At 38.2% G+C, this 27,959-nt stretch overlaps 1 pseudogene; it reads left to right on the top strand.

The window, feature by feature from the left end:
• Positions 1–308: 308 nt before the first annotated feature.
• LOC101334524 (olfactory receptor 52K1-like) lies at positions 309–27,012 on the top strand (annotated as a pseudogene).
• Positions 27,013–27,959: the final 947 nt, after the last annotated feature.

The raw sequence follows: 27,959 nt of genomic DNA, 5'->3' as shown, positions 1-27,959 counted from the left end.
ATTTTCCAATCCTTTTCACTTGCCCCATAAAAGGTCTTTTGTTGAGAATGGAGGCGATATGAATGTGAGAAACCTTAATATAATGCGCCTTGGAATGGGACTCTACTGCTCACAGGAGTTAAAGTCCTCAAGCCAGGTCATTCTCCCATTTAAATAGATAACTGGAAATGTGGGCATTTCCATTTACCTCCACATTTCTCAGGAGATGAGTATCCCACATCTCCTCATAATAAAATTAACTACGAGTCGGGAGGAGGAGACAGAAGGACAGTAGGAGATTCCATTTTGGAGACCCTGAAATAGCCTACATGAAGGACAGCAGCCAAACTGAAGTAAAACGACAGAAGCAAGAAGGTAAGAGTGGGATTATTGACATGAAAGAGGTTGGGTTGAGGACTGAGTAAAGGTGATGAGAATAAATATATTCCCAGTGGTAGATGCAAACCTTTATATAACTTTAGATTTCTTTGGAGAATTCTTAGGGACAAATTATCAAAATAAATGTATGAACTTTTATTATTTATGATAGAAGTTCCATAATGAGATGACTACTTCAGGCTAGAAACCTATAGAAATTTTGTGATAATGCATGAAAAAAACGGAATGAAGCAATCACACTCAATTATAGTATGTCCATTTTAGTTGTAAAATGTTTCAGACTTTAAATTGAAAATGCTCATTTAGCCTCCTCAATTTACAAACCATTACAAAAATTTAAAAGCTAAGGTGACTTACCTTAGGCTTAAAAGGAATCATCTTCACATTTGAATGTATAATCTAAAGAAGCCAATGATTAAACCAGAGCTAAAATTTAAACCTCATATGTCATCAACAAAAAAATGAAGGACTTAGAATATCAGAAATTTTTTCTAAAGTTTGGCTTAATGTCCCTAAGCCAGGTCTAAATTTCTATTTCCTCAGAATCCTATGCCTAAGCCTAAGGTTGAATGGATAACATTTATTAATTTTTTCCCATTGTTTTGGGGTGAAGGGTACTTATTTCCCCATCTCCTTACCTAGGGTCCTGGAGTTCAGTACCAAACCTAAGTCATTTATTGGGGAAACATTGTGTTCTATGAACATAATTTAAATGCCAAATGTAATGTGTCTGCTAGATTTTATTAGGAGTTGATGAAAAGATACCATAAACTTACCAGAGTTAGAAGCTTATTTTACAGAGTTATCTCCTGACCATAACTTGTGCTTTGGAGAAAATGAAGATGATGTTCATGTCTGTCAGTGGCACCAGTGCTGTGAGAGAAATGACAAGGAACCTTTGTCATGGGATAGCTCTTTGGCATTAGCTGAAAAATCCATTTATACTATGTAAAGCAGAGTGTGTGTATGGAGATCCATGGCTCTTAATGTGGACTTAATTGAATTCAAGAGGATTAGTACTAAGTACTTTCTAGCCGAATATCCTCCGAAATGCCACAGTAAGGGGTTCCTCTTTAGATCAAGAACAAATACCAATAATCTCCACTTTCTTTATCTCCAGTCAGTCAATCAATACTGTATGAGGAAAAAGAAGAAAAATACTACCTGTATGTGTGCTCCTGCTCCATCCAGGGACAACCAACCATGACAACACCCAGGCCTATCAGACTCAGGATATGAGGTAAATTATAGACCATATAGTAGAGCATTTAATCCCATTGTCAACTATAGTCATGGCTGAGCCCTTTCATGGTGAACAGGATAAGAGGTAAGATACCCTGGTGAATGCAATATGAGGATGTGACAAATAGGTCCAACAACTGAATATCCATCTTATTCAAAGCCAACACCATGTTTCTCCTTCACACAAATACCTTTTTCTCTTCTGTTACTTTCTGTTACTGATACTCAGGCTGGAAGTAAAAGACACTTTCATCATCGCCTTTTTTTTGTTTTGTTTTTAATAAATGTATTTATTTTTGGCTGCATTGGGTCTTCGTCGCTGTGCACGGGCTTTCTCTAGTTGCGACGAGTGAAGGCTACTCTTCATTGTGGTGCACGGCCTTCTCATTGCAGTGGCTTCTCTTGCTGCAGACCATTTCTCTAGCTCTAGGTGTGTGGTCTCAATAGTTGTGGCGCACAGGCTCAATAGTTGTGGTGTGTGGGCTTAGTTGCTCTGAGGCATGTGGGATCTTCCTGGGCCCGGGCTAGAACCCGTGTCCCCTGCACTGGTAGGCAGATTCTGAACCATCAGGGAAGTCCTCATCATCATCTTGTGACTCTGCAAGTCTTCATGGAAAAAAATGAAGACTAGGGAACAGTTAAGGGAGGAGGAATCATTATAGCTATTAAAGGGTCTTGTGGCACAGGTAGTTAACTTGGGCTTTGGACTTAGAATAAAGGGCAGAGATGGATCTGAACCAGTAATTTTCAGACTTTGGACGTGTTGCACAATCTAAGCTTCAGTCTCCTCTTATTTTTCTTTTATGGTTTTTATTCTTCAATTTGTTAATATGGTGTGTCACATTGATTTGCGTATATTGAAGAATCCTTGCATCCCTGAGATAAATCCCACTTGATCATGGTGTATGATCCTTTTAATGTGTTGTTGGATTCTGTTTGCTAGTATTTTGTTGAGGATTTTTGCATCTATATTCATCAGTGATATTGGTCTGTAATTTTCTTTTTTTGTACTATCTTTGTCTGGTTTGGGTATCAGGGTGATGGTGGCCTCATAGAATGAGTTTGGGAGTGTTCCTTCCTCTGCAGTTTTTTGCAAGAGTTTGAGAAGGATGGGTGTTAGCTCTTCTCTAAATGTTTGATAGAATTCACCTGTGAAGCCATCTGGTCCTGGACATTTGTTTGTTGGAAGATTTTTAATCAGTTTCAATTTCATTACTTGTGATTGGTCTGTTCATATTTTCTGTTTCTTCCTGGTTCAGTCTTGGAAGGTTATACCTTTCTAAGAATTTGTCCATTTCTTCCAGGTTGTCCATTTTATTGGCATAGAGTTGCTTGTAGTAGTCTCTTAGGATGCTTTGTATTTCTGTGGTGTCTGTTGTAACTTCTCCTCTTTCATTTCTAATTTTATTGATTTGAGTCCTCTCCCTCTTCTTCTTGGTGAGTCTGGCTAAAGGTTTTTCAATATTGTTTATCTTCTCAAAGAACCAGCTTTTAGTTTTATTGATCTTTGCTATTGTTTTCTTTCTATTTCATTTATTTCTGCTCTGATCTTTATGATTTCTTTCCTTCTGCTTACTTTGGGTTTTGTTTGTTCTTCTTTCTCTAGTTCCTTTAAGTGTAAAGTGAGATTGTTGATTTGAGATGTTTCTTGAGGTAGGCTTGTATAGCTGTAAACTTACCTCTTAGAATTGCTTTTGCTGCATCCCATAGGTTTTGGATCATCGTGTTTTCATTGTCATTTGGCTCTAGGTATTTTTTGATTTCCGCTTTGATTTCTTCAGTGATCTCTTGGTTATTTAGTAACGTATTGTTTAGCCTCCATGTGTTTGTGTTCTTTACGTTTCTTTCCCTGTAATTCATTTCTAATCTCATAACGTTGTGGTCAGAAAAGATACTTGATATGATTTCAATTTTCTTAAATTTACTGAGGCTTGATTTGTGTCCCGAGATGTGATCTATCCTGGAGAATGTTCAGTGCACACTTGAGAAGAAAGTGTAATCTTCTGTTTTTGGATGGAATGTCCTATAAATATCAATTAAATCTATCTGGTCTATTGTGTCATTTAAAGCTTCTGTTTCCTTATTTATTTTCATTTTGGATGATCTGTCCATTGGTGTAAGTGAGGTGTTAAAGTCCCCCACTATTATTGTGTTACTGTCAATTTCCTCTTTTATAGCTGTTAGCAGTTGCCTTATGTACTGAGGTGCTCCTATATTGGGTGCATATATATTTATAATTGTTATATCTTCTTCTTGGATTGATCCCTTCATTATGTAGTGTCCTTCCTTGACTCTTGTAACATTCTTTCTTTTAAAGCCTATTTTATCTGATATGAGTATTGCTACTCCAGCTTTCTTTTGATTTCCATTTGCATGGAATATCTTTTTCCATCCCCTCACTTTCACTCTGTATGTGTCCCTAGGTCTGAAGTGGGTCTCTTGTAGACAGCATATATATGGGTCTTGTTTGTGTATCCATTCAGCAAGCCTGTGTCTTTTGGTTGGAGCACTTAATCCATTCACGTTTAAGGTAATTATTGATATGTATGTTCCTATGACCATTTTCTTAATTGTTTTAGGTGTGTTTTTGTAGGTCTTTTCCTTCTCTTGTGTCTCCTGCCTAGAGAAGTTCCTTTAGCATTTGTTGTAGGGCTGGTTTGGTGGTGCTGAATTCTCTTAGCTTCTGCTTGTCTGTAAAGCTTTTTTCTCCATGGAATCTGAATGAAATCCTTGACGGGTAGAGTAATCTTGGTTGTAGGTTCTTCCCTTTCATCACTTTAAGTATATCATGCCACTCCCTTCTGGACTGTAGAGTTTCTGCTGCGAAATCAGCTGTTAACCTTATGGGAGTTCCCTTGTATGTTATTTGTCGTTTTTCCCTTGCTGCTTTCAATAATTTTTCTTTGTCTTTAATTTTTGCCAATTTGATTACTATTTGTCTCGGCATGTTTCTCCTTGGGTTTATCCTGTATGGGATTCTCTGCACTTCCTGGACTTGGGTGGCTATTTCCTTTCCCATGGTAGGGAAGTTTTCGACTATAATCTCTTCAAATATTTTCTCAGGTTCTTTCTCTCTCTCTTCTCCTTCTGGGACCCCTTTAATGCGAACGTTGTTGTGTTTAGTGTTGTCTCAGAGGTCTGTTAGGCTGTCTTCATTTCTTTTCATTCTTTATTCTGTTCTGCAGCAGTGAATTCCACCATTCTGTCTTCCAGGTCACTTATCCATTCTTCTGCCTCAGTTATTCTGCTATTGATTCCTTCTAGTGCAGTTTTCATTTCAGTTATTGTATTATTTATATTGTTCATGTCTGTTTGTTAATTCTTCTAGGTCTTTGTTAAACATTTCTTGCATCTTCTCTATCTTTGCCTCCATTGTTTTTCCGAGGTCCTGGATCATCTTCACTATCATTATTCTGAATTCTTTTTCTGGAAGGTTGCCTATCTCCACTCCATTTAGTTGTTTTTCTGGGGTTTTATCTTGTTCCTTGATCTGGTACATAGCCCTCTGCCTTTTCATCTTGTCTATCTTCCTGTGAATGTGGTTTTTGTTCCACAGGATGCAGGATTGTAATTCTTCTTGCTTCTGCTGTCTGCCCTCTGGTGGATGAGGCTATCTAAGAGGCTTTTGTAAGTAAGTTTCCTCCAGTCTCCTCCTCTTAAAAATGAAAGCAACAATAGTAGCTCCTCATGGGTTAATTATAAGGATATAATGAGATAATGAATCTAAAATGCCTGGATAATCCCTGGCACACGAAACACAACTTGTCTTTTAAAAATAGTATTTTATCATGCACTGACAGGCCCATGGGAAGGGTAATAAGTCAGGAAGAGTAACTGGAACAAGTTCCTGGAAAAGCCAAAGAATGTCTGCAATTGTGCCTCACTCGTAAGTGTACTAGTCTCTGCTCTAGAAAACACTCTCTGTCTTTGCTTCTCTACAGAAAATTAGTTATATAAACAGATTCAGCTTTCCTCTGTTCTCTTTGGCTGCCTGGTACCCACTCATGTACATCTGAGGCTTTTTAACTATTGACACCCACCTAATTAGTCTTGTGACAGTAAAAGGCTAAATACCTCTAAATATTTCCTGGTATAACAAGTAAAAAATTAATACTCACAAACTCAGTTGTGCAAAATGTCATTTCCTTCTTTTTTTCACTGGCATCATCCATCCACAATGGGGCTTAGAGTAAAAATAAAATTAAGTTATACAAGATAGGATTTCCAACCAAATCCAATCAACTTTATAAATTGCAATTGATTAAGAAATCCTTAATTTAGGCTAATACAGTTTTTAAAACTCCCCCAGGAGTTTTTACATCACCCTCTTCTTTGTGTTAGATTTAAAACTGCAGTGGGGGGGGGGTGGGTTCTTACAAGACTGCCACCATGGCAGTTATATGGGAGACAACTAGTTCCTGCTTCCTTTTCTTGGCTGGCCTCGACCCCATATACATCTTGTGCTATAATTATGGTATTTTTTCACACTGTGGCCTGTGGTACGTGACCTCCTCCTACTAGAGTCTCTGATACAGTTGATCCACTGAGATTGCAGTCACACCCCCACAGGACCCTGGCAGAGACTGATACAGTTGATCCACTGAGATTGCAGTCACACCCCCACAGGACCCTGGCAGAGACTGTCCACTCTATCTTTCTCATACTCATCCCTTTGTCCCAGCTGCGGCACCCTCTGCAAGCTGGCCAAAGTGACCACTCTTATTCTGAGCCAACTTATTTCATCTGTGCCCCCAGATCCGATTTCACACCACTTGGAGTCTTGGGAGCCTCAGCTTAAGAAGGAGAAAGTATGGTCCCAACTAGTGTTCTTCCTCCCACCAGGCACAGACAGTCTTTGTGCCTAACCTAATCTGAAACCAGGAACAGAAATCTGTTCTGCCAGGTCAGATACCCTTATACATTTTTGTCATCTTTTTGGTTCAAAGCTTTTAAATTTAAAAGCCAAGAATTCTATGTCCTGCTAAAGGGGCAACATGCGAGGTCCTGGAGGCACTGGTATCCTTCTATGACTGGATTCTAGAAATGAGAATTCTAGAATTGAGTTTGAGAAATGACTCTGCAGAAGATCTAAAAAGAAAAGCCTAAGATCTGAAGGATCTATAGTTCTAGAAATATTGCCTGACCAGTGCAAATCTTTTTAGGGAATAGTATGGTTGACTGTTTACTTCTGTACTTCTGTCTTCAACAAGGAAAACTGACTCACTTGATTCAAATGGAACAAACACCAACAAAATATAAAATTGATTATGGTATTCAGAATTGAGAGCTGGATGAGAATCTTGGCCAGGACTCCTCCCTTTCAAGGAATATTTTTTGGTTCAATCCTTATCTGTTAAAGTTGGGTGGGTATGAGTAATTGAGGTGAGACATAGTTAAAGGATACAAGCATCTCACTATGTTCTATAGGCAGATTAGTTGGACAGATATATGATATAGATAAGTAGACAAACCAGTAGATGATCACTCAGGAACTAATGTTATTCTTAATTTGGTTTAGCCAAGATTTCTCAGATGCATCCAGTGTTGTAAGGGTATTGTACTGTATCATCTTGGCCAAGCTGGAACTATGTTTCCTAGAATTCCTTTCCTGGTGTGGTTTCTGGTTGGGGCTGGCCAGAAGACATATTTCTGTGATACTGGAAGGCAGAAATGAAATGGCTATTTCTATCATAAAAAGTCTACAAATAACAAATGTTGGCAAGGATGTGGAGAAAAAGGAACCCTTGTACAGTGTTAGTGGGAATGTAAGTTGATGCAGCCACTATAGAAAATATGGAGTTTGCTCAAAAAACTAAAAATAGAACTACCATATGATCCAGCAATTGAACTGCTTGGCATATATCTGAAAAAAAAAACCCTCTAATTCAAAAAGATATACGCACCCCAATGTTCATAGCAGCACTATTTACAACAACCAAGACATAGACACAACCCAAGTGCCCATCAAACCGGCGACTGCATTATATAGATGTGAGACTTATATATATATGTGTATATATATATATATACACATATACATATACATATATGTTGTGTATGTATATATATGAGTATTACTCAGCCATAAATAAAATACTGCCATTTGCAGCAATGTGGATGGACCTAGAGAATATTATGCTCAGTGAAATAAGTCAGGCTCAGAATGACAAATACTGTATAATATCACTTATATATGGAACCTAAAATTAATACAATGAATATATATGCAAAACAAACAGACCCATAGATATAGAACACAAATTTGTGGTAACCAAAGGGGAAAGGGAAAGTGGAGGGACAAATCTGGGTATGAGATTAATAGATACAAACTACTATGTATAAAATAGATAAGCAACAAGGATATACTGTATAGCACAGAGAATTATAGCCATTGTCTTGTAATAACCTATAATGGAGTATTATCTGCAAAAATACTGAATCATTATGCTGTATACCTAACATTATAAATCAACTAATTTTAAAAAATCTGTTGCATTTCTACACACTAATAAACTTTTAAAAAGAAATGGGGGCAAGTCAATAACTGAGACAGAAGAATGAATAAGTGAGGTGGAAGACAGAGTGGTGGAAATCACTGCCACAGAACAGAATAAGGAAAAAAGAATAAAAAGGAATGAGAATGGGCTTCCCTGGTGGTTCAGTGGTTGAGAGTCTGCCTGCTGGGTTCGTGCCCCAGTCCAGGAGGATCCCACATGCCACGGAGTGGCTGGGCCCATGAGCCATGGCCATTGAGCCTGTGCTCCACAATGCAACAGTGAGAGGCCCGCATACCACAAAAAAAAAGGAATGAGGGCAGTCTCAGAGACCTCTGAGACAACATTAAATGCACCAACATTCACATTATAGGGATCCCAGAAGGAGAAAAGTGAAAGAGGGCCTGAGAAAATATTTGAAGAGATAATAGCTGAAAACTTCCCTAACATGGGAAACATTAACTCAAGTCCAGGAAGCACACAGAGTCCCATACAGGATAAACCCAAGGAGGAACACGCCAACACACATATTAATCAAACTGACAAAAATTAAAGACAAAATATTGAAAGCAAAAAGGGAAAAGCAACAACATGCAAAGGAATCCCCATAAGGTTATCATCTGATTTTTCAGCAGAAACCCTGCAGGCCAGAAGGGAGTGGCAAGATATATTTAAAATGATGAAAGGGAAAAACCTACAACCAAGAATACTCTACCCAGCATAGCTCTTGTTCAAACTCAGTGGAGAAATCATAAAGAGGATTCAGCACCACCATACCAGCTTTACAAAAATACTGAAGGAACTTCTCCAGGCAGAAAAGAAAAGGCCACAACTAGAAACAAGGAAATTAAGAGTGGTAAAGTTCACCAGTAAAGGCAAACATACAGGAAAGGTAGGAAACAATCCACACACAAATATGATATCAAAACCAGCAATTGTGAGGACAGTACAAATGCATGATATTGGAAATGCATTTGGAATTAAAAGACCAGAAAGTTAAAACAATCTTGTTTATATAATAGACTGCTATATCAGTGCCTCATGGTAACCACAAACTTAAAATCTACAATAGAAACACAAAAGAGAAAGCAAACCAAACACAGCACTAAAGTTAGGTATCAAATCACAAGAGAAGAGAAAAAAAAAGAGAAAAAAAAGACCTATAAAAACAAAACCCAAAGACCTACCCAAAACAACTAACATGGCAACATACATATTGATAATTACCTTAAATGTAAACATTAAATTCTCCAACCAAAAGACATAGGCTGGCTGAAAGGATACAAAACAAGACCCATATATATACTGTCTACAGGAGACCCACTTCAGATCTAGAGACACATACAGACTGAAAGTGAGGGAATGGAAAAGATATTCCATGCAAATGGAAATCAAAAGAAAGGTGGAGTAGCAATACTCATATCAGACAAAATAAACTTTAAAATAATGTTACAAGAGACAAGGACACTGCATAATGATCATGGGATAAATCCAAGAAGAAGATATAACTACTATAAATATATATGCACCTAACATAGAAGCACCTCAATATATAAGGCAAATACTAACAGCCATAAAGGAGAAATTGACAGTAACACAATAATAGTGGGGACTTTAACACACCACTTTCATCAATGGACAGATCATCAAGACAGAAAAATCAATAAGGAAACACAGGCCTTAAATGACACATTAGAAAAGATGGCCTTAATTGATATTTATAGGGCATTCCATCTGAAAGCAGCAGAATACACAATCTTCTGAAGTGTACATGGAACATTCTCCAGGATACATCACATGTTGAGCCACAAAGCGAGCCTCAGTAAATTTAAGAAAATTAAAATCATATCAAGCAACTTTTCTGCCAACACTATGAGATTAGAAATCAACTACAAGAAAAAGCTGCAAGAAAACACAAATACTTGGAGGTTAAACAGTGTTGCTAAACAACCAATGGATCACTGAAGAAATCAAAGAGGAAATCAGAAAATACAGAGAAAGGAAAACAAAAACACAACAATCCAAAGCCTATGGGATGCAGCAAAAGCAGTTCTAAGACAGAATTTCATAGCAATACAATTTTACGTCAGGAAACAAGAAAAATCTCAAACAATCTAACCTTACACCTAAAGCAACTAGAGAAACAAGAACAAAGAAAACCCAAAGTGAGTAGAAGGAAAGAAATCATAAAGATCAGAGCAGAAATAGAGATGAAGAAAACAAGAGAAAAGATCAATGACACTAAAACCAGGTTCTTTGAAAAGATAAACAGCATTGATAAACCTTTAGCCAGACTCATGAAGAAAAAAAGGGAGAGGGTTAAAATCAATAAGATTAAAAACAAAAAAGAAGTTACAACAGACAGCACAGAAATCCAAAGGATCATAAGAGACTACTATATGCAACTGTATGCCAATAAAATGGACAACCTGGAAGAAATGGACAAATTCTTAGAAATGTACAACCTTCCAAGACTGAACCAGGAATTAAATATAAAATATGAACAGACCGGGCACAAGTATTGAAACTGAAACTGATTTAAAAACTCCCAACAAACGAAAGTCCAAGACCAGATGGCTTCACAGGTGAATTCTATCAAACATTTAGAGAAGAGCTAAAGGTATCCTTCTAAAGGTATTTCAAATAATTGCAGAGGAAGGAACACTCCCAAACTCATTCTACAAAGCTATCATCACCCTGATACCAAAACCAGACAAAGATACCACAAAAAAAGAAAATTACAGGCCAGTATCACTAATGAACATACATGCTAAAATCCTCAACAAAATACGAGCAAACAGAATCCAATAATACATTAAAGGGATCATACACCATGATCAAGTGGGATTTATCCCAGGGATGTAAGCATTCTTCAAATCCACAAATCAATCAGTGTGATATACCACATTAACAAACTGAATAAAAACCATACGATCATCTCATGAGATGCAGAAAAAGCATTTGACAAAATTGAACACCCATTTATAGTAATAATAACTCTCCAGAAATTGGGCATAGATGGAACCTACCTCAACATAATAAAGGCCATATACGACAAACCTACAGCTAACATCATACTCAATGGTGAAAAACTGAAAGAATTTCCTCTAAGATCAGGAACAAGACAAGGATGTCCACTCTCACCCACTTTTATTCAACATAGTTTTGGAAGTCCCAGCCATGGCAATCAAAGAAGAAAAAGAAATTAAAAGAATACAAATTGTAAAATAAGAAGTGAAATTGTCACTATTTGCAGATGGCATGATACTGTACATAGAAAAATCCTAAAGATGCTACCAGAAAACTACTAGAGCTCATCAATGAATTCGGTAAAGTTGCAGTATAAAAAATTAATACATAGAAATCACTTGCATTTCTATACACTAACAATGAAACACCAGAAAGATAAATTAAGGAAACAATCTGATTTAGCATTGCATCAAAAAGAATAAAATATCTAGGATTAAACCTACCTAAGGAGGAAAAAACTTGTACGTACTCTGAAAACTATAAGATGCTGATTAAAGAAATAGAAGATGACACAAACAGGGAAAGTTATGCCAAGTTCTTGTACTGGAAGAATCAATATTGTCAAAATGACCATACTACCCAAGGTAATCTACAGATTAAATGCAATCCCTAACAAATTACCAATGGCATTTTTTTTCACAGAACTAGAACAAATAATTTTAAAATTTGTATGGAAACACAGAAGACCCTGAATAGCCAAAACTATCTTGAGAAAGAAGAATGGAGCTGCAGGAATCAGGCTCCCTGACCAGACTATACTACAAAACTACAGTCATCAAAACACTATGGTACCTGCACAAAAACAGAAATATAGATCAGTAGAAAAGGATAGAAAGCCCAGAAATAAACCCATGCACCTATGGTCAATCTATGACAAAGGAAGCAAACATCATATGATATCACTTATATGTGGAATCGAAAAAAATTATACAAATGAACTTATTTGCAAAACAAAAACAGACTCACAGACTTAGAAAACAAACTTATGGTTACCAAAAGGAAAAGTTGGGAGGGAGGGATAAATTAGGAGTTTAGGATTAACATATACACACTACTATATATAAAATACATAATCAATGAGGACCCACTGTATAGCACAGGGAACTATACTCAATATTCTGTAATAATCTATATGGGAAAAATAATTTTTAAAAGAATGATATAAGTACAACCGAATCACTTTTCTGTACACCTGAAACTAACACAATGTTTTAAATTAACTATACTGCAATATAAAATAAAAATTAAATTAAAAAAAATAAAAACATATGCCAATGAATCAGTGTGGTACATCACATCAACAAGATAAAAACCACCTGATCATCTCAATAGATGCATAAAAAGCATCTGATAAAACTCAACATCCATTCATGATAAGAACACTTACCAAAGTGGGCATAGAGGGAACATATCTCAGTATAATAAAAGCTATTTATGACAAACCCACAGCCAATCTAATACTCAGTGAAATGCTGAAAGCCTTCCCACTAAAATCTGAAATAAGATATGCATGCTCACTCTCACCACTTCTTTTCAACATAGTATTGGTCCAAGCCACAGAAATCAGTAAAGTAAAAGGTATCCAAATTGGAAGGGAAGAGGTAACATTGTCATTATATGCAGATGACATGGTACCATATATGGTCAGCAAGGTAGCAAGATACAAGATTAACATACAGAAATCTGTTGCATTTCTTTACACTAACAATGAAATATCAGAAAAAGAAAGTGAAAAACATTTTAAAATTGCATCAAAAAAATAAAAATAAAATACATAGAAATAAACCTGACCAAGGAGGTGAAAGACTTATATGCTGAGAACCATAAAACACTGAAGAATTAAAAAGAAATGGAAAGATATCCCATGCTCTTGGATTAGAAGAATTAACATTGTTAAAATGGTCATACTACCCAAAGCAATCCACAGATTCAATGTGATCCCTATCAAATTACCCATGACACTTATCATTATTTATTCAAGTTTTGTGAAAAGATCTATATGGAACCACAAAAGACCCAGAATTGCCAAAGCAATCCTGAGGAAAAACAACAAAGCTGAGGCATACCACTCCCAGGCTTCAGACAATACTACAAAGCAACAGTAATCAAACCAGTGTGGTATTAGCACAAAAACAGGCATATGGATCAATAAAACAGAATAGAGAGCCCAGAAATAAACCCACACACCTAGAGTCAATTAATCTTCAACGAAGGAAGCAAGAATATACAGTGGAGAACAGACAGTCTCTTCAGCAAATAGTGCTGGGAAACCTGGACAGCCACATACAGATCAATGAACTTAGCATATTAATTCACACCATACACACAAAAAATTCAAAATGGCTTAAAGACTTAGATATAAGACATGACATCATAAAACTCCTAGAAGAGAACATAGGCAAAACATTCTCTGATATAAATTGTATGGTAAGTCCCCTACATACAAACCTTCAAGTGCCAAACTTTCAAAGAAGTGAACATGCATTCAAATGTCCAATCACATAAGTTCACTTGTCTGGCGTACATTGTCATGTGCATGCATCCTGTACAAGTGGTTGTGTTTTTATGTACTTTACAGTACTGTATAGAGTACAGTAGTACAGAATCTTTATTTAAAGCCCAGGATGTCTGGAAGCAAGCGTAAAAGCAGTGGTAATGCAGCTGGTACTACTGTACTTTATGTATTATTTATGTGGAAAGTATTATAAACCTATTACAGTACAGTACTATATAGCCAGTTGTGTTAGTTGGGTACCTAGGCTAACTTAGTTGGACTTACAAACAAATGGGACTTATGAATGTGCTCTCAGGATGAACTTGTTCATATGTAGGGGACTTACTGTACCAGAGTTTTCTTAGGTCAGTCTCCCAAGGCAATAGAAATACAAGCAAAAATAAACTAATGGGGCCAAATCAAATTTATAAGCTTTTCCACAGCAAAGGAAATTGTAAACAAAACAAAAAGCAATGTACTGCCTGGGAGAAAATGTTTGCAAATGATGCAACTGATAAGGGATTAATTTCCACATTATACAAACAGCTCACACAACTCAACAACATAAAAACAATCCAATCAAAAAATGCACAGAAGACGTAAATAGACATTTCTCCAAAGACATACACATGGCCAGAGCTCAACTACACTAATTATTAGAGAAATGCAAATCAAAACTACAATGAGGTATCAACTCACACCAGTCAGAATGGCTATCATCAAAGAGTTTACAAATAATAAATGCTGGAGAGGGTGTGGAGAAAAGGGAACCCTCCTATACTGTTGGCTGGAATGTAAATTGGTGCAGCCACTATGGAGAACAGAATGAAGATTCCTTTAAAAACTAAATATACAATTACCATACAATCCAGCAATCCCACTTCTGGGCGTATATCTGGAGAAAACCATAATTCGAAAAGATACATGCACCCCCCTGTTCACTGCAGCACTATTTACAATAGCCAAGACATGGAAGCAATATAGGTGTCCACTTGCAGATGAATAAAGAAGATGTGGTATGTATATAAACAATACAGTATTACTCAGCCACAAAAGAGAATGAAATAATGCCATTTGCAGCAACATGGATAAACCTAGAGATTATGCTAAGTGAAGTCAGTCAGACAAAGACAAATATCATATGATATCACTCATACGTGGAATCTTAAAAAAATGATACAAATGAACTTATTTACAAAACAGAAACAGACTCACAGACATAGAAAACAAACTTATGGGTACCAAAGGAGCAAGAGGTAGGGAAGGGATAAATTAGGAGTTTAGGAGTAGCAGATACAAACTACTATATATAAAATAAACAATGACCTACTGCATAGAACAGGGAACTATAGTCAATAGCTTGTAATAAACGATAATGGGGAAAGAATCTGAAGAAATATGTAATAACTATACTTTAATTTTAAAAAGAGAGAAATTAAGAAAACAATCCCATTGACAATTGCATTAAAAAGAATAAAACGGGGGGGACGAGGGGAAGATGGCAGAAGAGTAAGATGCGGAGATCACCTTCCTCCCCACAGATACACCAGAAATACATCTACATGTGGAACAGCTCCCACAGAACACCTACTGAACACTGGCAGAAGACCTCAGACCTCCCAAAAGGCAAGAAACTCCCCATGTACCTGGGTAGGGCAAAAGAAGAAAAGAATAAACAGAGACAAAAGGATAGGGACGGGGCCTGCACCAGTGGGAGGGAGCTGTGAAGGAGGAAAGGTTTCCACACACTAGGAAGTCCCTTTGCGGGCAGAGACTGCAGGTGGCAGAGGGGGAAAGCTTCGGAGCCGCGGAGGAGACCACAGTAACAGGGGTGCGGAGGGCAAAGCGGAGAGATTCCCGCACAGAGGATCGGTGCCGACGGGCACTCACCAGCCAGAGAGGCTTGTCTGCTTCCCTGCCGGGGCGGGCGGGGCTGGGAGCTGAGGCTCGGGCTTCGGTTGGAGCAGGGAGAGGACTGGGGTTGGCGGCGTAAACACAGCCTGCAGGGAGTTAGTGCACCACGGCTAGCCGGGAGGGAGTCCGGGGAAAAGTCTGGAGCTGCCGAAGAGGCAAGAGACTTTTTCTTCCCTCTTTGTTTCTTTGTTTGGTGCGGAAGGAGAGGGGATTAAGAGTGCTGCTTAAAGGAGCTCCAGAAACGGGCGCGAGCCGCGGCTAAAAGCGTGGACCCCAGAGACGGGCATGAGACGCTAAGGCTGCTGCTGCCGCCACCAAGAAGCCTGTGTGCGAGCACAGGTCACTCTCCACACCTCCCTTCCGGGGAGCCTGTGCAGCCCGCCACTGCCAGGGTCCCGGGATCCAGGGACAACTCCCCTGGGAGAACGCACGGCGCTCCTCATGCTGGTGTAACCTCACACTGGCCTCCGCCTCCGCAGGCTCGCCCCGCATCGTGCCCCTCCCTCCCCCCGGCCTGAGTGAGCCAGAGCCCCCGAATCAGCTGCTCCTTTAACCCCGTCCTCTCTGAGCGAAGAACAGACGCCCTCCAGCGAACTACACGCAGAGGCGGGGCCAAATCCAAAGCTGAGACCCTGGGAGCTGTGAGAACAAAGAAGAGAAAGGGAAATCTCTCACAGCAGCCTCAGGAGCAGCAGATTAAATCTCCACCATCAACTTGATGTACCCTGCACCTGTGGAATATATGAATAGACAACGAATCATCCCATATTGAGGAAGTGGACTTTGAGAGCAAGACTTATGATTTTCTCCTCTTTTCCTCTTTTTTGTGAGTGTGTATGTGTATGCTTCTGTGTGAGATCCTGTCTGTATAGCTTTGCTTCCACCATTTGTCCTAGGGTTCTATCCATCCTTTTTTTAAAAAATTTTTCTTAATATTTTTAATAACTTTATATTTTATCTTACTTTATTTTACTTTACCTTTTCTTTTCTTTTTTCCTTCCTTCCTCCCTCCCTCCCTCCCTCCTTTCTTCTTTCTACTTCTACTAATTTTTTGTTTTTACTTTTTCTCCCTTTTATTCTGAGCCGTGTGGATGAAAGGCTCTTGGTACTGCTGCCAGGAGTCAGTGCTGTGCCTCTGAGGTGGGAGAGCCAACTTCAGGACACTGGTCCACAAGAGACCTCCCAGCTCCACATAATATCAAATGGCGAAAATCTCCCAGAGATCTCCATCTCAACACCAGCACCCAGCTTCACTCAATGACCAGCAAGCTACAGTGCTGGACACCCTATGCCAAACAACAAGCAAGACAGGAACACAACCCCACCCATTAGCAGAGAGGCTGCCTAAAATCATAATAAGGTCACAGACACCACAAAACACACCACTGGATGTGGTCCTGCCCACCAGAAAGACAAGATCCAGCCTCATCAACCAGAACACAGGCACCAGTCCCCTCCACCAGGAAGCCTACACAACCCACTGAACCAACCTTAACCACTGGGGACAAACGCCCAAAACAACAGGAACTACGAACCTGCAGCCAGCGAAAAGCAGACCCCAAACACAGTAAGTTAAGCAAAATTAGTAGACAGAGAAATATGCAGCAGATGAAGGAGCAAGATAAAAATGCACCAGACCTAACAAATGAAGAGGAAATAGGCAGTCTACCTAAAAAAGAATTCAGAATAATGATAGTAAAGATGATCCAAAATCTTGGAAACAGAGTGGAGAAAATACAAGAAACGTTTAACAAGGACCTAGAAGAACTAAAAAGCAAACAAACAATGATGAACAACACAGTAAATGAAATTTAAAATTCTCCAGAAATAATCAATAGCAGAATAATTGAGGCAGAAAAACGGATAAGTGACCTGGAAGATAAAATAGTGGAAATAACTACCACAGAGCAGAATAAAGAAAAAAGAATGAAAAGAATTGAGGACAGTCTCAGAGACCTCTGGAACAGAAATAAACACACCAACATTCGAATTATAGGGGTCCCACAAGGAGAAAGAGAAAGGGACTGAGAAAATATTTGAAGAGATTATAGTTGAAAGCTTCCCTAATATGGAAAAGGAAATAGTCAAACAAGTCCAGGAAACACAGAGAGTCTCATACATGATAAATCCAAGGAGAAACATGCCAAGACACATATTAATCAAACTATCAAAAATTAAATACAAAGGAAAAATATTAAAGGCAGCAAGGGAAAAGCAACAAATAACATACAAGGTAATCCCCATAATGTCAACAGGTAATCTGTCAGCAGAAACTCTGCAAGCCAGAAGGGTGTGGCAACACATATTTAAAGTGATGAAAGGGAAAAACCTACAACCAAGATTACCCTACCCGGCAAGGATCTCATTCAGATTTGACAGAGAATTTAAAACCTTTACAGACAAGCAAAAGCTAAGAGACTTCAGCACCACCAAAACAAGTTTACAACGAATGCTAAAGGAACTTCTCTAAGCAGGAAACACAAGAGAACGAAAAGGCCTACAATCACAAACGCAAAACAATTAAGAAAATGGTAATAGGAACATACATATCAATAACTTCCTTAAAAGTAAATGGATTAAATGCTCCAACTAAAACACATAGACTGCCTGAATGGATACAAGAACCATACATATGCTGTCTACAAGAGACCCATTTCAGACCTAGGGACACATACAGACTGAAAGTGAGGGGATGGAAAAAGATATTCCATGCAAATGGAAATCAAAAGAAAGCTGGCATAGCAATTCTCCTATCAGACAAAAAACAGACTTTAAAATAAACACTATTACAAGAGACAAAGAAGGACACTACATAATTATGAAGGGGTGAATCCAAGAAGAAGATATAACATTTGTAAATATTTATGCACCCAACATAGGAGCACCTCAATACATAAGGCAAATGCTAACAGCCATAAAAGGGGAAATCAACAGTAACACAGTCATAGTAAGGGACTTTAAAAGCCCACTTTCACCAATGGACAAATCATCCAAAATTAAAATAAATAAGGAAACACGAGCTTTAAATGATACATTAAACAAGATGGATTTAATTGATATTTATAGGACAATCCATATAAAAACAACAGGATACACTTTCTTCTCAAGTGCTCATGGAAGATTCTCCAGGACAGATCGTATCTTGGGTCACAAATCAAGCCTTGGCAAATTTTCAAAAATTGAAATTGTATCAAGTAACTTTTCCAATCACAACGTTATGAGACTAGGTATCAATTACAGGAAATAATCTGTAAAAAATACAAATACCTGGAGGCTAAACAATACACTACTAAATAACCAAGAGATCATGGAAGAAATCAAAGGGGGAAATCAAAAAATACCGAGAGGGCTTCCCTGATGGTGCAGTGGTTGGGGGTCTGCCTGCTGGTTTGGGGGATGCGGGTTCATGCCCCGGTCTGGGAGGATCCCACATGCCGCAGAGCGGCTGGGCCCGTGGGCCGTGACCACTGGGCCTGCATGTCCGGAGCCTATGCTCCGTGGTGGGGGGGGGCGGGGGCCGCGGCACTGAGGGGCCTGAGTACCCCACACACACAAAAAAAACACCTAGAGACAAAAGACAATGAAAACACAATGATCCAAAACCTATGTGATGCAGCAATAGCAGTTCTAAGAGGGAATTTTATAGCAATATAATCCTACCGCAAGAAACAAGAAACATCTCAAATAAACAACCCACCTTACACCTAAAGCAACTAGAGAAAGAAGAATTTAAAAAAACCCAAAGTTAGCAGAAGGAAAGAAATCAAAACGATCAGATCAGAAATAACTGAAAAAGAAAGTAAATGATAGCAAAGATCAATAAAACTAAAAGCTGGCTCTTTGAAAGGATAAACAAAATTGATAAGCCATTAGCCAGACTCATCAAGAAAAAAAGAGAGAAGACTCAAATCAATAGAATTAAAAATAAAAAAGGAGAAGTAACAACTGACAGGGCAGAAATACAAAGGATCATGAGAGATTACTACAAGCAACTATATGCCAATAAAAATTGACATCCTGGAAGAAATGGATAAATTCTTAGAAAAGCACAACATTATGAGAGTGAACCAGGAAGAAATAGAAAATATAAACAGACCAATCACAAGCACTGAAATTGAAACTGTGATTCTTCCAACAATCAAAAGACTTGGACCAGAGGGCTTCAGAGGTGAATTCTATCAAACATTTAGAGAAGAGCTAACACCTATCCTTCTCAAACTCTTCCAAAATATAGCAGAGGGGGAAACACTCCCAAACTCATTCTATGAGGTCACCATCACACTGATGTCAAAACCAGAAAAAGATGTCAGAAAGAAAGAAAACTACAGGCCAAAATCACTGATGAACATAAGTGCAAAAGTCCTCAACAAAATACTAGCAAACAGAATCCAACAGCACATCAAAAGGATCATACACCATGATCAAGTGGGGTTTATCCCGTGAATGCAAGGATTCTTCAGTATACACAAATAAATCAATGTGATACACCATATTAACAAACTGAAGGATAAAAACCATATGATCATCTCAATAGATGCAGAAAAAGTTTTCTACAAAATTCAACACCAATTTATGATAAAAACTCTCCAGAAAGTAGGCATAGAGGGAACTTATCTCAGCATAATAAAGGATATATATGACAAAACCACAGCCAGCATCGTTCTCAATGGTGAAGAACTGAAACCATTTCCACTTAGATCAGGAACAAGACAAGGTTGCCCACTCTCACCATTACTATTCAACATAGTTTTGGAAGTTTTAGCCACAGCAATCACAGAAGAAAAGGAAATAAAAGGAATCCAAATCAGAAAAGAAGAAGTAAAGCTGTCACTGTTTGCAGATGACATGATACTATATAGAGAGAATCCTAAAGACGCTACCAGAAAACTACTAGAGCTAATCAATGAATTTGGGAAAGGAACGGGATACAAAATTAATGCACAGAAATCTCTTGCATTCCTATACGCTAATGATGAAAAATCTGAAAAAAAAATTAGGGAAACATTCCCATTTACCATTGCAACAAAAAGAATAAAATACCTAGAAATAAACTTACCTAAGTAGACAAAATACCTCTATGCAGAAAACTAGAAGACACTGATGAAAGAAATTAAAAATGATACAAACAGATGGAGAGCTATACCATGTCCTTGGATTGGAAGAATCAACATTGTGAAAATGCTTCTACTACCCAAAGCAATCTACAGATTCAATGCAATCCCTACCAAACTACCAATGGCATTTTTCACAGAACTAGAACAAAAAAATTCATAATTCGTATGGAAACACAAAAGACCCCGAATAGCCAAAGCAATCTTGAGAAAGAAATATGGAGCTGGAGGAATCAGGCACCCTGACTTCAGACTATACTACAAAGCTACAGTAATCAAGACAGTATTGGAACAAAAACAGAAATATAGATCAATGGAACAGGATAGAAAGCCCAGAGATAAACCCATGCTCATATGGTCACCTTATCTTTGATAAAGGAAGCAGGAATGTACAGTGGAGAAAGGACAGCCTCTTCAATAAGTGGTGCTGGGAAAACTGGACAGGTACATGTAAAAGTATGCGATTAGAACACTTCCTAACACCATACACAAAATAAGCTCAAAATGGATTAAAGACCTAAATGTAAGGCCAGAAACTATCAAACACTTAGAAGAAAACATAGGCAGAACACTCTGAGATAAATCACAGCAAGATCCTTTTTGACCCACCTCCTAGAGAAATGGAAATAAAAACAAAAATAAACAAATGGGACCTAATGAAACTTCAAAGCTTTTGCACAGCAAAGGAAACCATAAACAAGGCCAAAAGACAACCCTCAGAATGGGAGAAAATAGTTGCAAATGAAACAACTGACAAAGGATTAATCTCCAAAATATACAAGCAGCTCATGCAGCTCAATAACAAAAAACAAAAAACCTAATCCAAAAATGGGCAGAAGACCTAAATAGACATTTCTCCAAAGAAGATATGCAGATTGCCAACAAAAACATGAAAGAATGCTCAACATCATTAATCATTAGAGAAATGCGAATCAAAACTACAATGAGATATCATCTCATACCAGTCAGAATGGCCATCATCAAAAAATCTAGAAACAATAAATGCTGGAGAGGGTGTGGAGAAAAGGGAACACTCTTGCACTGCTGGTGGGAATGTGAATTGGTACAGCCACTATGGAGAACAGTATGGAGGTTCCTTAAAAAACTACAAATAGAACTACCATATGACCCAGCAATCCCACTACTGGGCATATACCCTGAGAAAACCGTAATTCAAAAAGAGTCATGTACCAAAATGTTCATTGCAGCTCTATTTACAATAGCCCGGAGATGGAAGCTACCTAAGTGTCCATCATTGGATGAATAAAGAAGATGTGGCACATATATACAATGGAATATTACTCAGCCATAAAAAGGAACGAAATTGAGTTATTTGTAGTGAGGTGGATGGACCTAGAGTCTGTCTTACAGAGTGAAGTAAGTCAGAAAGAGAAAGACAAATTCCGTACGCTAACACATATATATGGAATCTAAGAAAAAAATATATCATGAAGAACCTAGGGGTAAGACGGGAATAAAGACACAGACTTACTAGAGAATGGACTTGAGGATGTGGAGAGGGGGAAGGGTAAGCTGTGCCAAAGTGAGAGAGTGGCATAGACATATATACACTACCAAACGTAAAATAGATAGCTAGTGGGAAGCAGCCGCATAGCACAGCGAGATCAGTTTGGTGCTCTGTGACCACCTAGAGGGGTGGGATAGGGAGGGTGGGTGGGAGTGATATGCAAGAGGGAAGAGATATGGGAACATATGTATATGTATAACTGATTCACTTTGTTATAATGCAGAAACTAACACACCATTGTAAAGCAATTATACTCCAATAAAGATGTTAAAAAAAGAAAAATGGAGCTGGAGAAATCAGGCTCCCTGACTTCAGACTATACTACAAAGCAACAGTAATCAGGATAGTATGGTACTGGCACAAAAACAGAAAAACAGATCATGGAACAGGATAGAAAGCCCAGAGATAAACCTGTGCACATATGGTCACCTTATGTTTGATAAATGAGGCAAGAATATACAATGGAGAAAAGACAGCCTCTTCAATAAGCGGTGCTGGGAAAACTGGACAGCTACATGTAAAAGGATGAAATTAGAACGCTTCCTAACACCATACACAAAAATAAACTCAAAATGCATTAAACACCTAAATGTAAGGCCAGACACTATCAAACTCTTAGAGGAAAACATAGGCAGAACACTCCACGACATAAATCACAGCAAGATCCTTTTTGACCACCTCATAGAGAAATGGAAATAAAAACAAAAGTATACAAATGGGACCTAATGAAAATTTAAAAGCTTTTACACAGCAAAGGAAACTGTAAACAAAAGACAACCCTCAGAATGGGAGAAAATATTTGCATATGAAACAACTGACAAAGGATTTATCTCCAAAATATACAAGCAGCTCATGCAGCTCAATATTAAAAAACAAGCAACCCAATCCAAAAATGGGCAGAAGAGCTAAATAGACATTTCTCCAAAGAAGATATACAGATTGCCAACAAACACATGTAATGACACTCAACATCACTAATAATTAGAGAAATGCACATCAAAACTACAATGAGCTATCACCTCACACCGGTCAGAATGGGCAGCATCAGAAAATCTACAAACAATAAATGTTGGACAACGTGTAGAGAAAAGGGGACACTCTTGCACTGTTGGTGGGAATGTAAATTGATACAGTCACTATGGAGAACAGTATGGAGGTTCCTTAAAAAACTAAAAATGGAACTACCTTATGACATAGCAATCCCACTACTGGGCATATACCCAGAGAAAACCATAATTTAAAAAGAGTCATGTACTACAATGTTCATCGCAGCACTATTTACAATAGCCAGGACATGGAAGCAACGTAAGTGTCCACTGACAGATGAATGGATAAAGAAGATGTGGCACATATATACAATGGAATATTACTCAGCCATAAAAAACAAAATTGAGTTATTTGTAGTGAGGTGGATGGACCTAGAGTCTGTCATACAGAGTGAAGTAAATCAGCAAGAGAAAAATAAATACTGTATGCTTACATATATATATATATGAAATCTTAAAAAAAAAGTTCTGATGAACTTAGAGGTAGGACAGGAATAAAGACACAGATGTAGAGAATGGACTTAAAGACATGGGGAGCGGGAAGTGTAAGCTGGGACGAAGTGAGAGAGTGGCATGAACATATATACACTACCAAACGTAAAATAGATAGCTAGTGGGAAGCAGCCACATGGCACAGGTATATCAGCTTGGTGCTTTGTGTCCACCCAGAGGGGTGGGATAGGGAGGGTGTGAGGGAGATACAAGAGGGATGAGAAATGGGGTTAAATGTATATGTATAGCTGATTCACTTTGTTATATAGCAGAAACTAACACACAATTGTAAAGCAATTATACTCCAATAAAGATGTTTTTAAAAAAATTGAACAGAGTTCCAAGCTTAATACCTGAACAAATTGCACATTTAGAGGAAGGTCAGAAGTAGGAAACTAAAAAGAGAAGTCAGGGAGGTGAGGAGTGGATATATTATGGGAGCTAAGAAAGTATTTTAAGAGGACCGTGGTCAATTCAAATAAAATCTGCTATAAAGTAGAGATAAATGAATGCAGGTAAGTGCCCATGGTACCACCATATGAAGGTCATTTCTGGCCCCGGTAAGAGCAATTTCAGTACAATTTGCAACGTATCATTTCCAAATGAGATTTGAGAGCGTTGACTGAATACAGAAGTACTTCTTGATATTTTGATGTGAAGAGGAGCAGAAATTTGGAGGAGGATATAAGATCATGGAAGGAAGGATTATGTAGGTATTAATCAACAATGACTTTTTTAAAAAACATCAGAATTCTATTAAGATATAGTAACATAAATGAAAATTAAGGCTGTGTAAACAGTAAATAATTATACAAAGATTTTATACATAATTGAACTTACTCTCCCTACAACTCTCAGATAAAGGTAGGGCAGTGAAATTCCCTATTTACAGAGATGGATTTGTATTATACAAGGTCATGCATCTAGAATAAGTGGTGGTCATGACTTGAACCAAGAAATCAGATTCTAAAATTTTCCCATACCACATGGAAATAAGTTAGTCTATTTCCAATCTGGATATGCTGATGTATGTTGCCTCTGGGTGTTTTGGTGAAAACAGTAAGGCACAATTTTTAGGACACTGGATTTGGAAAGTCCTAAAACACAAAATTGGCTGCCTGATACTACTAGCTATGGTATTTTAGAGATATTACTTAATTTTCCAAACTCAATTTTTTCCTGTTGAAAAAAGAGACTAATAAATTTTTTAGTGCTTATTTTGTTCATGGACCTTGGTGTTTGAATACATTATTTCATTTAATACTCAGAAGAGCTTCATTAAGTTGATCCTGTAAAAGTAGAGAAGAGTACCTGGATAAAAACGGGGCAACTTCAGTGTTTAATAATTTAACAGAAGAAAGGAGAAAAATGAGGGCGGGGGGGGGTGGAGATTAAAGATTGTTGAGAATAAGCATATTTTGCATGGAATTAAGAGGTCAGTCTTGCTAAATGAGAGTTCTTCTTGATGAAAATGAAGGTGCTGGAAGATGGGTGGAGGTAGAGCTCCATGAATAGAGAGGTTACCATGAATTTAGATGAAGGAGAGACAAAAGATGAGGCTCCTGATTTTCTCAGTAAGGGGCAGGCAGGGCTGTATTTAGAGGTTTCTGGGTGTTGAGAACACCTGGAACATACATACCAGAACAGTTCCCTCCAATGAACTTTCTGCAAGGATGGAAATTTTCTGTATCTGAAAAGTACAATTTGGTAGCCAGTAGTCACATGTGGCTATTGAACGCTTAAAGCATTTTGTGTGACTGGGGTATTGAATTTTTAATTTAATTTTAATTAACAGAAATAGACACATGTGACCAGTGGCAACCATATCCAATTGCACAGTTCTAGAGAAAATAAACATTGTGTGATTAATTGGGGCACTAGAAATTGCAGTTTATTTGATTTATATAGGCACCCAAACCAGAGATTAAGACAGAATATTTACTTATGTGGTTGGGAATTTTGTCTGGCAGGTAGTATGGTAAAAATATGCCTTCTAAAGCAGTTAATTTAAATACATTTCACTTCTTTTATCAGTACAATCCTGTCATCATTAAGAACACAAAGCACTACCTTCTCTGCATTCTTTTATGAAAGCTGTTGTGTGGTATCAGTTCTATTGATATTTAAAATACTACCTACTCAATAAAACACAAAGTTCTGTGTGGGCAGGAAACCTGAATTATGTTTCTTCACATCTTTCAAGACTAGCTGATTTTATTTAAAGACTAGGACCAGGATCAAGAATTAATCCTCCAAGGTGGGATGTCATAGCTTGATCTCTCTAATCCTATATGCCCTGAATACTCTCCCAAGGTGAAGGAGCCTAAGAAAATCAACAAGAAGAATTTCCAGGAGCCAGTATTACCTCAACCCATCCAAGCTCCTTCCTGTTGGTAGGAATTCCAGGTTTGGAGCACTCGCATATCTGGATCTCCATTACCTTCTGCTTTGCCTATACTCTGGTCCTGCTGGGAAACTACACACTTTTTTTTATTATCCTGGTTAATGTAACCCTTCATGAAGTCATGTACCTCTTCCTGGCCATGTTGGCAACCATTGATCTGGTCCTTTCTTCTTCAGCACTGCCTAAAATGCTTGCCATATTCTGGTTCAGGGACTGAGAGATCAACTTCTATGCCTGCCTGGTCCAGATGTTCTTTCTCCACTCCTTCACTGTCATAGAGTCGGCAGTGCTGCTGGCAAGGGCCTTTGATCACTACGTGGCCATCTGCAAGCCACTGCACTACACCTTACTAGACCACTTAGCACCAAGGTTGGCATGGCTGCTGTGACTCGGGCTGTGACAATAATGACTCTACTCCCCTTTCTGCTCAGACGCTTCCACCACTGCTGAAGTCCAGTGATTGCCCACTGCTACTGTGAGCACATGGCTGTGGTAAGGTTGGCCTGTGGGGACACTCACTTCAACAATATCTATGGCATTGCTATGGCCATGTTCATAGTGGTATTGGACCTGCTCTTTATTATCCTGTCTTATATCTTCATCCTTTGGGCAGTTCTATAGCTCACCACTCAGGAGGCCCGTTACAATGTTTTTGGGACATACATGTCCCATATAGGTGCCAGTTTAGCCTTTTACACACCTGTGGTCATCTCCTCAGTGATGCACCATGTGGCTTGTCGGGCTGCCCCACCTGTGCACATATTCCTTGCCAATTTCTATCTGCTCTTCACACCCATGGTCAATCCAATCATCTATGGGGTCAAGACCAAGCAGATTTGTGAACAAGTCTTAGGATTATTCCTGAGAAAAGATGTGTAAATGGAAAGTGAGGGACAGGTGGAGAAAGAGTGGGACATGTTGAATGCTGGAGTGGGGATGGTGATATAATAAGAAGTAAAGGGCTTCCAGAGTCTCCTTGTTTAGACCCTTCCTGGTAAAATGAAAAAACTAAATAATGTCCCAAAATGCTCAAGCGTCTGAGTCCTTGGACTCAAACTGCTGACTCTGCTCTTTCTTCACAGAGTCCTCATTAATGATACGGGCTTCATAAAGGCTTAACCAACTCTCCTCTTGGTGACATCACCTGAAAACAAAGGTGTTTCCAAGTTCGATTACTTAAGAGAAGACTGAGAATCTTAGTTTCTACCTTGAGTCCATAAGAATTTGGTTAATTATCTACTCAGTCCTCTCTCAGGTCTTAACATTGCATCTGATATGAGAATCCTTCCTTAGTCACTCTGACAGGTGGTGTCCAGCCTCTGACTAAATGCTTAGAATTTTGGAGAGCTTGTGACCTTCCAGGGATAAAGGTTCTTAGTGCTAAGTGAGGTGCTGATGTAACAAATACCTAAAATATATAAGTGGATTTGGAACTGGGAAATGAGTAGAGGTTAGAAAATTTGAGGTACATGTTAGAAAAAGCCTGTATTGCCTCAAAGATATTGCTGGTAGTAATATGGACATTAAAGGCAATTCTGGTTTTTATATGTCCAAACCTTGACAAATTTAAAAGGTAATAATAGCTGGACAATTTTCTTCCATGCAAGGTAAGCAAAAAATCTACAGTATGAAATTGATTCTTCTCCACAACTGAATTAAGGAGCAGTAAATGCAGAGGTATAAATGGATGCACCTAACACACATTCTCACCTGGTAAAATTTTACCTTCTTTAAAGATAAACAAAAATATGAAGATTTTTCTCCCTATGATTACTGCTAACAATGCTGTGAACTCAGAAGTCTTTTCCTGTAACACGCTGCATTAT

This window comes from Tursiops truncatus, chromosome 8 (assembly GCF_011762595.2).
Source record: "Tursiops truncatus isolate mTurTru1 chromosome 8, mTurTru1.mat.Y, whole genome shotgun sequence".
Taxonomy (NCBI): Eukaryota; Metazoa; Chordata; class Mammalia; order Artiodactyla; family Delphinidae; genus Tursiops; species Tursiops truncatus.
This window is presented reverse-complemented; position numbering and strand designations above follow the sequence as displayed.